Source organism: Euprymna scolopes, chromosome 32, assembly GCF_053919585.1.
Source record: "Euprymna scolopes isolate OS-2025 chromosome 32, ASM5391958v1, whole genome shotgun sequence".
NCBI classification, from domain to species: Eukaryota; Metazoa; Mollusca; class Cephalopoda; order Sepiida; family Sepiolidae; genus Euprymna; species Euprymna scolopes.
In genome coordinates, this window is record NC_136513.1 from 25836825 (window position 1) to 25847931 (window position 11107).

Here is an 11107-nt window from a genome sequence, read left to right on the forward strand (position 1 = left end):
TAACTGCCGTAGTTACTCAGCGCCGTTATCCGTCTCGACTCATGTCAATATATGTCAATGCATAAATGAAAAAGGCTCGTTTCTTTCATTAACATTGAGAAAAACACATGCCGTTTCAAATTGATTCACATTCTATTTGTTATATACGTTGTTTATGAATATGTTATATTAATATTATGTTAGCTAATTTGCTTATTGTATGGACAGATGCATTATTGAGCAATTTGCTATTGTTTATCTATTTATGTGTGTATGCATATAAAAATTTCGAACAGATGCGCCGAATTGAAAAAATATTTTTCCTGAAACGTGTGAGTCCCTAAATTGTACTTATCTATACATGGTTCGAAACAAACAACGCCGATTACCACAAAAAACCCGAAACTTGTCTTGTCGTTTCTTAAACTCGTCGCAAAAGTTATCTGCTCATGTCAACGGAATATAGTACTGTCTGTATATTGTCGCGGTAACATTTTCCGGTATACGGAGAGGACTTGTGGCGCAATGTATAACGCGTCTGACTACGAATCAGAAGATTCCAGGTTCGAATCCTGGCAAGTTCGTAATAATTTCAACCATCGAATGTTTACTCATTATCCCTACCCTTAGTTAGGGTATTTTTTTTCAATGATTTTGTTTTGTGCATATGGGAATTTCCCATACCCCGAGTTCACAGGATAAGACGATGTTGAGTGTTCCTAATGTTGAGTGTACTTGTTGTTCAGTGTACTCAATTTTGTGTTTGACTCGGCGTTATGTGTGCCGACGCGGTACAGCCGCTAGTTCTTAATATAATTCATCATTGGTATAACATAACAAATGGCTCTATATAGGAACAGTTATTTTAGGTGATAATTAAAATAATGAAATCAATAGGGTTCTATTCTTGGACTATAGTGGTGGTACAGTTGTTTATGCACCTCTCCAATGTGTATGTCTTCGGCCTAATTTTTGGATGAACTGTTCATTAATTTCTTTCTTTCGCTATTTTCCATTACAGTTATATTTTTAAAGATAAATCCATTCCTGCCATAATTAATTAGATCATCATCATCATCATCATCATCATCATCATCATTATTATTATGTGAATCCGAAGATTCTGAGTCGGAATTGGTTCCTCGATATTTTTCTAGCCAGGATTCTTTATAGTAAAAAAAAAAAATCGGGGAGCATGAGAGCGGCTGCATGTGGGTTGATTTCATGTTAAGTGAAAGTAATTTTTGTGAAACGGACTAGATTCGCACTTTGGTCACCACCACACACCCGGCATGTGCCAATTAAGTAGATGCTTATGTTTATATAGATAAACTCATTTGTTTACAATGCTGAAATATCTATTATTTAAAACAGTTGTTGCAAGTAATTCCTGTAGTGAAATTTACGAAGTGATATCGAGCTGGTAAAGCACATTTGTGAAATCTTCTCCTACGTAAACATAATACAAAACCGACTTCGATATCTAGTGGGTCGTGTCCTCATTCCATTTTTTACAGCCTATTGCTAGACGTTGTTTATTCTATTTTTTTTCGTTGATGATGCTTGATTGAGCTTTAACCTATAGTTCCTGATTCAGAATAATAACAATAAAAGTATTTCTATTTTAAAAAAAAGTAAGTATTATAGATTTAAAAAAATATTTTTCATTCGCTCCGAAGGAATAACCTACATCGAATGATCGTTACCAATCCTCACGGCGTTTTCTAACCGTTTACTAGACCAAATCTTTTACCTTTACCCGTGTGTACGTTTTGACGGATATTTGGCTCTCTTCCACTGCAAGAACTGCAACATCAGGGTCGAAAAGTGCGAGTGAAGAATCAAGTAATGGTACTCTGACCTGCAAAAGTACCTCAGCAGTCCCGTCGGCATTCAATGGATAGGACGCGCCAGACGACTAACAATAAACTAATCCCTTCTCAAAGAGTGACTATTTGAAAAAAAAAAAACTATTCCCACGATTTTTTTCAAACAAACATAAATAATGTTAAAAAATTATGCGACTTGAAAAATAAAGAAGTCGTTTTCATTCATTAGCGCCATACAATGTTATGACAATCTCAACATTTTTCCACCTCTGCTCAACTGTTAGAAAATAAAAAAAGAAACGTATATAATAAATCAATTGAAAGGAAGGTGTTTACTAAGGTACGCAAAAGAAAGCTGAGTATAGTTGTTGACCAAAATGAGGCAGAAAAAATCGCACACCGTTCAATACATTTTACTGTTTGTTTAGTGGGTGCAGGTAGGTTTCCGGCGGTTAGCGATATAATAATGGGGAGTTTACGAGTTTCGCTAAGTAGAAGGCAGATCGTAGCTCTGAGTAGATAGAGATTAGCAAAGAGCAACTGAAGAAAATGCTCCCAGAAAAAGACGCCGATGAAGATCTTAGCGTTTAGAGGATCGATTGCGTTACACACATACAAAGTTCAACTGACATCCACATTTTTTCTACTTTTTATGCTGAATTGCTTTATTTTATGTTTATATACTTATGATTAACTGCGAACCCCTCGACAGCCGTTAATGTGAGAGACGACGACATGGCTGGAAGAGAAGATAACGGAGAAGACGTCCATGGAAATATTTGGCATCTGTTGTTGTTGAGCGAGGAACAGAGTAAAATAAAAATATATCTTTAAACATGTTTATTCTTTTATTTTTTTCATTTTGTTTTGTTTTTACGGTAAATTGCTTCACAATCACTGACGTGACAATTACGATTTTCCCACAACTATCAAGAATCCTACGGGTGTAATACAGGAAGATACCTTCCGACTATAAATGTCTAATAAAGCAATATAATCGCCAAACTCCCCGTTATTAAAATGGCGGTTGCAATAAAAAAAAGATAAAACTAACCTCGTCATGGTATCCTATTTAAACAATGGAAAACAACGAAATAAATAGTTGAGGATCCAAGGAAAAGTTAGCAAAATAAGTGTTCACATATATTTCAGTTTTGCGAAAGATCGTAAAAGACTTGGATGGACAAAAGAAATATTCGTATGGAATTCTTATCCTATGTCTTTAAAGCATGGTTCGCACATCACACCTAGTCATTCACATTTACATTGCAAAATCTTTAAATCAGTATTTTCTGATCAGTTATACATAAGGCGGTTCTCTTCTCATAATTCGGAAATGTGTGTATCTGTTCTAGTCATAGAAAAATAAAACAAAACAAAAACAACGCCGTTACTTACTCCATTCAACACATACAATTGCCGGAATGTAGAATAGCAATCAGCAATGGCAAATCCTTTGCTGATTGTTATTTTACATTCCAGCATAAGGGAATTAGGATCTGACTCTTCTCTGTACGATATAACTTAGTATTCTTCCATAAAAATACCAAGGAAACTCTGGCTATGACCAGTCGGGCGGAACACATTAGCAAAAACAATATTTGATAATTGTTAAATTCTTGATTAACTGAAACAATGTTATCTATCTCTATATATACCTATATATCTATAAAAGGGAAAATGTGTATGTATGTGTGTGTGTGTGTGGACATTTCGCTACAAAATATCTCTGACAATTTTCGGTCTAGAGACTCGGAATTTTACATAATTGGTATTGAGATTTGAGAAAATCTTTTTCATCGAGTTTCAGCCAGAAATTCGGCTGTAAAGGAGTCAAAGTTCAAGGATTTGACCTTTGAAAATCTACCAAACACCTCCGTCAATTTTGGGTCTAAACACTTGAAATTTTAAATGTAAGTTACTTGGACCTAGATCAAGCTTTTTAATTCGACTTGAGCCCAAAATAATATATGTTAATGGGGCAAAATTGGGGTAAAACTAAAACAAAAAAAATTGACCGTACGATCTCTACTAAATTTCTAAGCCAATTTCTGGTCTAAACATTTGAAATGTTGCATAAAGTGTATAAAGACATAGAGAAAGCGTTTCAATCGTTTTCTGGCCGAATATGTGGCTTCCAACGGGTCAATGTTAAAAAGGTTTTTTATTTTGCAGCCTCTATCAAACTTTTCCGCCGATTTTGAATCTAAACATGAACAGTACATAAGCCCGAGCAGAGCCGTGTTGAACTGCTAGTATTGAATATGGTTGATACACTTAATTTGTTAATGTGCTGATTCAACGGCGGATTTTATATTTCTGAAGCATTCTATGTGCTGCAAATGCCCAATATATTGGTAGCCAAAATGTACGAGCGATAAAGTAAACCATATCGATGTTTATGTACGGCAATTACATTGTATAGAAAGAACATTCTTTCCAAACATTTTCCAGTGTGGCATCTCATAAATAAATTACGTTGACAACTAGGTTTATAACTCCATTCAGATAGTCAAGTGTTTTCCACTCGATGCAGGATGTTTCTGAGTTGGAATGTGTGTGTGTGGGGGGAGGGTCAGAGGAGATTTCCATATCAGTAGCAAGGAGTTATTATTTATCTGGCTGATCAAAAGCTGTAGTCTAAAAATTTTTTTTTTTACTTATTTCCTACTAAAAAAGGCATATTTCGGATTTTGTCTAACAAGGAGGCTTTAGAAAGTAGAGAAACAAGATGTTTGTTCACATTACATTTACACTTTCTGCAGGTGAGTCCTGTCAGGGAAGCAAGAAACACGGAGGGGATTTTAAAGTCTAGCAATCTTGCATTTAGAGTAGAAATCTTTCCGGCAACTGGGAATCACACCAGTGAAGGGGTGGGATTTTGTTGCTTTTCGGGTTAGTTTAGAGTATATATGTCGATAAGGCACGCGTGATATATCAAAGTTTATCAACGAATATTCCATGGAAGTTGTTGTAAAGCCGCCGATGAAATAGAGATTACAGATTGTCTGATAATACGGGACCTATTAAAGTTGAAACTATTTTTGAAGCCTGTCTCTTTGATGTTGTCAAAGGTTATAGCCAGAATAGTTAACGTGCCAATCATTGTCCTGTTATACGGGCACCTACGGATTCTACAAGACACTTTGAAGCGGCAAGACAAGCGATGCCCTTATAGACTAATAAATGGTGTATTAAATCTCTCTGCTGCATGACATCTGTGGATTAAACATCGGAAGTTTACTTTTTAATAATCGATCGAAAAGTCACGCCTATTTTTTATGCTGTGTTTCACTTATTATTTACAAATCGGAAGTACACAAATATGCAGAAGAAAATAGCACATTATCTTAATCAAGCAAGTTATCTAATTTAATGTCTAAAGTAAAAGGCAAATATTTGAATTGACAAATCAAATAATCGTTTTTTGTGCTATCATTGCAAATTATTATAGGCAACACATTACCTTACTTTGCAACTTTTCATTTAAAGAAAATATAGAGATCGATCCAAACGAATGCGAATATTTAAAACATTCGCCTAAAAATAAAATACAACAAACTTATTGGAGAACATTACTCGTGTTATCGTTTGAAGTTTAAAAATGATAAACACAGCAAATAAACTAATACGACCTTTCAAGCATCAGTCGGTTTCTTTTTCTTCGGCACTAAAGCCAACATAGTACTGAATCCCTTGTTGTGATGGCTTATTGCATACTTGGTGAGGTATACCTATGTAAAGTTCTAAAGAATAAATCCTCATAGGTTTTGCCTTTTCCCTTTTGAAAAGATTGTTAGTTTTTTGCGAATCGCCTTAGGCGCCCCTACTAGAGAATGAATATGTATTTTTGTCGGTCCAGAGTGCTCTTTCACTAAGGTACTGGCTTTTCAAATTCCAAGGATGGAGTACTGCTGCCACATCTTTGCAGGAGTTGCTAAAAAAATCCTATCCTGGCTTGACAGAGTACAAAATGACTTTATGTCTTATTAGGGGATGCCCTTTTCTCTTACCTGCAACCACTCTTCCACAGAGAGCCTGTCTTTATTTTATCATTATTTTCATAATAAAAACTCGTCTGAGCTCCAATCTCTGGTCCCTCCCTCGCCGATCTTTCACGATAAACACCCGTCTAGCTGAAACCACTGTCAAAAATTTTCCCCACTCTTTATCTGTGCTTAAATCAAAACGTAGATTCCATGAACAAAGCTTCTTTCTTAGAAGTGCACGCCTATGGAATTCTGTTCCGGTTGTCTGTTTCCCACCTGACTATAACTTGGATGTCTTCAAGTCTAACATAAACAAATTCCTGATAAACCGCCCCCTTAAGTAAGACACTTTATCAAATCTCAATTACTAACGATTACCGCGATATTATCCCAGTGTACGCGCAATAACCCTTATCCCCGAGTGGTTCCGGGCCCTGATAAGTGGTGACTACCATGTAAAAAAAAAACTTCGTGCGTGTGTCTCTCTATCTTTGTCTGTGTGTATGACAGCATCGGCAGCTTAATTTTCTGCTTAAGCATTTTACGCCAGTTGCTGTCAGCTTCTCTCGGCGATGTGCTCTCAATCATAACTTGTGTGTTTGCCGTGTCTAAAATGCAACTTCCTTCAACTGTGTAAACAGGCACGTGTAGCCAACCCTTAAAAACACAATACTGTCCGCAAACTATGTCCAACTGTCGTGAACTGTCATACAAGTCAGTTACTCCTAAAACTAAAACTAAAATATATTGACCCCCCCATTGTACATACCGTTGTCCTTAAATAACAGTCACTCCTTGATTAACAATTCTATTCAGCGTTTTTTGTCTGTCTTTGTGAACAACTCTCACTTTCCTCTGCAGAATGACTTATTTCCTGTTTTACTGTTGTATTTTCCTGTATTTTTCTCTTCCTAGCACTTGAAGGAGGGTGGCGTCTCACTCAGGTTTTTTAAATTTTTTTTTACAATTTTAAAACCTTAGGTTTGCGATTTATACATTTACTTTATGCATTAACAGAACTAATATATTTGTATTTGTGGGCAATTTCATACCTTAAAGTTATCAAAATGTAATAATAAATAAACAAGTATGGTGAGGTTGTCCTTGTCGTTGTTGTTGTTAAACAACATCCAACCATTTTTTTATGATTCAGAAAATTATTCTTGACTGTCCTTTCCTCAATACCTTTCCAGTAAGACTAATTCTGAAAAGAGATCGATTACTTACTTATATACGCACCTAAGTCAAAGTTTCCCCGTGAAATGGACATGATTCGAAGTTGGCACATGTGTTCAAAGACATATTCACTGTTACCTCCTTATATATATATATATATATATATATATATATATATATATATATATATATATATTCTGTTTTCAATTTTTTACCCCAAACAAGGCACAGCGCCACTTTGAAATGGAAGCTACTATCGGGAACACAAGTCGCAGGAACATTGGGGAGATGAGTAGCTAGATCTATGTTCACATTCTACTTAAACTTCGGCATGTCAGTACAGTTAAAAACGCAAAATCCTGGAAGGGAATTCCACAATCTAGCAGTTCTGGGGAAGAAATTGTTGGAGTCAAAGGCTTTCTTACATCTAGGGATTTCTACTGTGTAGGGGTGGGATTTAGCTACTTGTCGGGTTTGTCGAGGGCATTTACATCAGGGGGTACAAGTGCCTGTAGTTGGTCAAACCATTCTCCATTAAAATCCTTGTAGAACAAGCAAAGGGATGCAACGTTTCGTCGATGGGACAGAAGCTGGAGCCTAGATGACAATTCAGGACCTATCAACTTGGCGACTCTGTTCTGAACCGTGTACAGGAGTGAAATACAAGTATCAGATGTACCAGGCCAAATGTGACAACAGTACTCCATAAATGGGTGAATGGTTGCCTTATGGAGATACAGGATAATTTTAGGCGTACGTAACCTACCACTTTTAACAGGTGCTCTCAATGCTACTCAAACTCTTGCATATAGCTCATAAAAAAAACTGTGATTAACGATTCTGTGTTCTCCATAAAATCTTGCCCATCGGAATTAGATTTCTATTAACCTAAAAGATGGCAACTAAATAGTCAAACAATAGAAAACCAATCATTGAAAATTGGACGATTATTTTCAGTTCGGGCTATTCGATCAGAAATATTAGCAAAATGTGCGGCGTATTTTGTTCATTTACATAGGATATTTTTGCATCTAGCTAAACCACTGTCAATAAGTTTCGTTTTTCTCTTTCTCTCTATGCCCCAAAAATTAAACAGAATTCTCATGGGGCATGCAATAATTAATGCATCTGACCCACTTCCAGTTGTCTGATCCAGCTGAAATTTTGCATGTACAATGATTTCTATCTCTACGGGTTATGTGGCAAATTACAACTCTGAACTAATTGTGATTTCTGTTTTATAGGTGTTTGAACTGAATCAGGTGTGAAATGGAGTCTGTTGAATGTCGAGCAGTGATCCGGTTTTTGTATGTGAAAGGACACACACCACAGGAGACTTTTTATTAAATGAAAGAAAATTATGGTGACAATGCGCCATCATATGACCTTGTAAAACGCTGGCATCGTGAATTTAAGCATATCCGGAAGTTTGTGGAAACATCTCCCAGACCTGGTCGCCCTACTTCTGCCATTGATGAGGCATCTGTCCGTCAAGTTGAGGCTGCCATTTTGGAAGATGGACGCATTACGATTCGCCAAATAGCCCGAGATGTCAAGATTAATACAGGGTCTGTGGAAACTCTCATTCACTACCATTTGCATATGCATAAGGTGTCATCCAGATGGATTCCAGGGTTGCTCACACCATTCCAGAAGCGAGAACGCGTCGAGTGTTCGAGGATGAATTTGGAGATGTGCCAAGAAGATGAGTCCAAGGTTTTCAAAAGACAGATTACACAGAATGAAACCTGGGTCAATAACTATTATCCAGAGAACAAAGCCAGTCAATGCAGTGGAAGCACGTGGACTCACCACCTCCAAAGAATACAAGGGTGGAGCCATCTGCTTGCAAGGTCATGCTCACATTCTGCTTGGACCAGGACGAAGTAGTGATGACAGATTTCCTGGCAAAGGGAACCACAATTACAGGAGCCTACTATACTTCACTTTTGAGGAAATTAAGGGAAACTTTCCAAATCAAGAGGCGGGGCAAGATCAGCAAAAGTACCCTCCTCCTGCAGGACAACGCTCCGGTCCACAAATCGTATGTCGCCAGATCAGAAGCACGGGCGTGTAGTTATGAAATTCTTCTTCACCCTCCCTTTTCTTCCTGACCTTGCACCCTCTGAATTTTACCACTTCCCAGCCATGAAGTTGTTTTTGAAAGGAAAGTGTTTCCCATATGATGCAGCCTTGAAGTCACGTCGTGGTTTGAGGACCAACCTGGGGTGTTCTACAAAAGCGGTCTCCAGAGCTGCATCAAACGATGGGAGAAATGCATAAATCTGGGATGTTCCTATGTAGAGAAAGACTAATAACTGTGCCAAGTTTCGTTGCTCTACTACTATGGGGCATTTCTTATAGCACGCCCCTCGTACAAGGTGATCCAAAGCCTTGCGCACATTTTAAGTCCTCATATCTGTTTAACTCTGAATGGTAGTAAGATGAATGTGGTTCCATTTTAAAGCTGATTTGGATTTTGATATTTGATTTTTTTCATTTTTTTTTCAGATCACTCAACCAGAAAATACGTTTTATGTGCTTGAATTTGCAAGTACTGAATCAGGTTCTGGCCTTCCAGATATACAGAACTAATACCTTGCGATTTGTTTTTAGCATAGGGATTTGTGAAAGGACTGCTTTATGTCCCAGCCATTCCAAGAGACGTGGATGAGATGAATCCCGAAAAACAGAAACCGCTGCAACAATTGAAAACGCAAAGCTGCAAGGGACTGTCGGATTAATGTGTTTCGTCTGAAAATGGTTCTCAAATAAAACACCTGAGATTACAAGTTTTCTGAATGTACCAGATGATTTTTTTTATCTTTATTAGTTTTCGAGATATTTAATGTCAACGTGTGCTCAAGACTTTTCGAAGATCTTGAATTTATCTCCTACAACTACCCGGCTGTTGAACGAAATACCGCGTATTGCTTCCGAGTTGATTACAGCATTGCCATTTACAAGTCCACTTTGAACAATTTCGTTAACCCAACCGGATTCTGTAAAATTCCGACCATCATAGCCAATCATCAAAGTGTTGTCTAGCCTACCCCTTAGTAATACTTGTCCTGTAATAGCATTTTCGTTCGTATAAAATGAATCGATAAAATTGTCGATCTAGAAAAGGCGATATGATTCCATGCCCGTTTGATGAAAACCGCTTTTCTTTTTGTTTTGTTGCAGAACTACTAGTTGGTCAGTTGTGTGCAAATCCCAAGAGCGATAGCAGTATTCTATCATGTCTGAAAGCGACGCATTGTTCAAGGAACGGGACCAGAGATGGACCGCTGTATAACTCATGCTCTCTATCGATCATAATTATAGCAACACTCTCAAAATGTAAACCCGGATGATTCAACGCTGGAGGGCAAAGCTCAACAAAATTTTCAACCACGTGTATGATCTTTGGATTGGTTTCAATTGATGTCTACATCAGGCAACCTTACATCTCTGAAATCGGCTTGAAAATCAACACCAAAGTGTACCTCGATATGCTGAAGAATGTGGTAATCCCTTGGTGAAATCATTTCGCCGCAGGCAGACCCTGGTTGTGGCAGCACGACTGTGGGCCGGCCCACAAGTTTACAGAAACCCAGGCCTTTCTTCAGAAAGAGTGCTACGACCTTGTAGTCCTCTCTCCCGTGCCCCCTCGCCCCCCGACCTCAACCCGCTGGACAACTTCCTTTGGTCACTCATCGAGAATATCATCAACAAGACCGCCCCACAAAACCAAAGCGAGCGTGATCGCCGCTATCCGTTGAATATTCGTCATGGCGCTCGTGGAAAAGGCATCCTCTCAGTTACGGACCTGTATTGAGGTGGTGATTGTGGTTGAATGCGTCTAGATTAAAATGATATCAACTCTACTACACAATTATGTAACCTGGATTGATTTTTTCAATAAAATTTTTAAAATAAAGTTGTAGCAGTGTTTTCTTTAGAGAGGCAATTTTATCATTCCAGTTGTATAACGGAGATAAGATACGAGCAATATGCGAGTCTTTTTCTCCTCGAGGACAACCCCCTTTTACTTGATGATAAAAAGTGAGAAAACACAAAACAGGTTAAAAAAAATCTAATCCTAAACTAACGCTAATCCTTTCTTAAACCTATCGCACACTTACTTTTCGC

The 11107-nt window shown here is 37.7% G+C and overlaps 1 non-coding gene across 1 annotated transcript; it reads left to right on the forward strand.

The window, feature by feature from the left end:
- Window positions 1-490: 490 nt before the first annotated feature.
- Trnar-acg (transfer RNA arginine (anticodon ACG)) lies at window positions 491-563 on the forward strand. The gene has a single exon. It is a non-coding gene; the product is annotated as a tRNA-Arg (tRNA).
- Window positions 564-11107: the final 10544 nt, after the last annotated feature.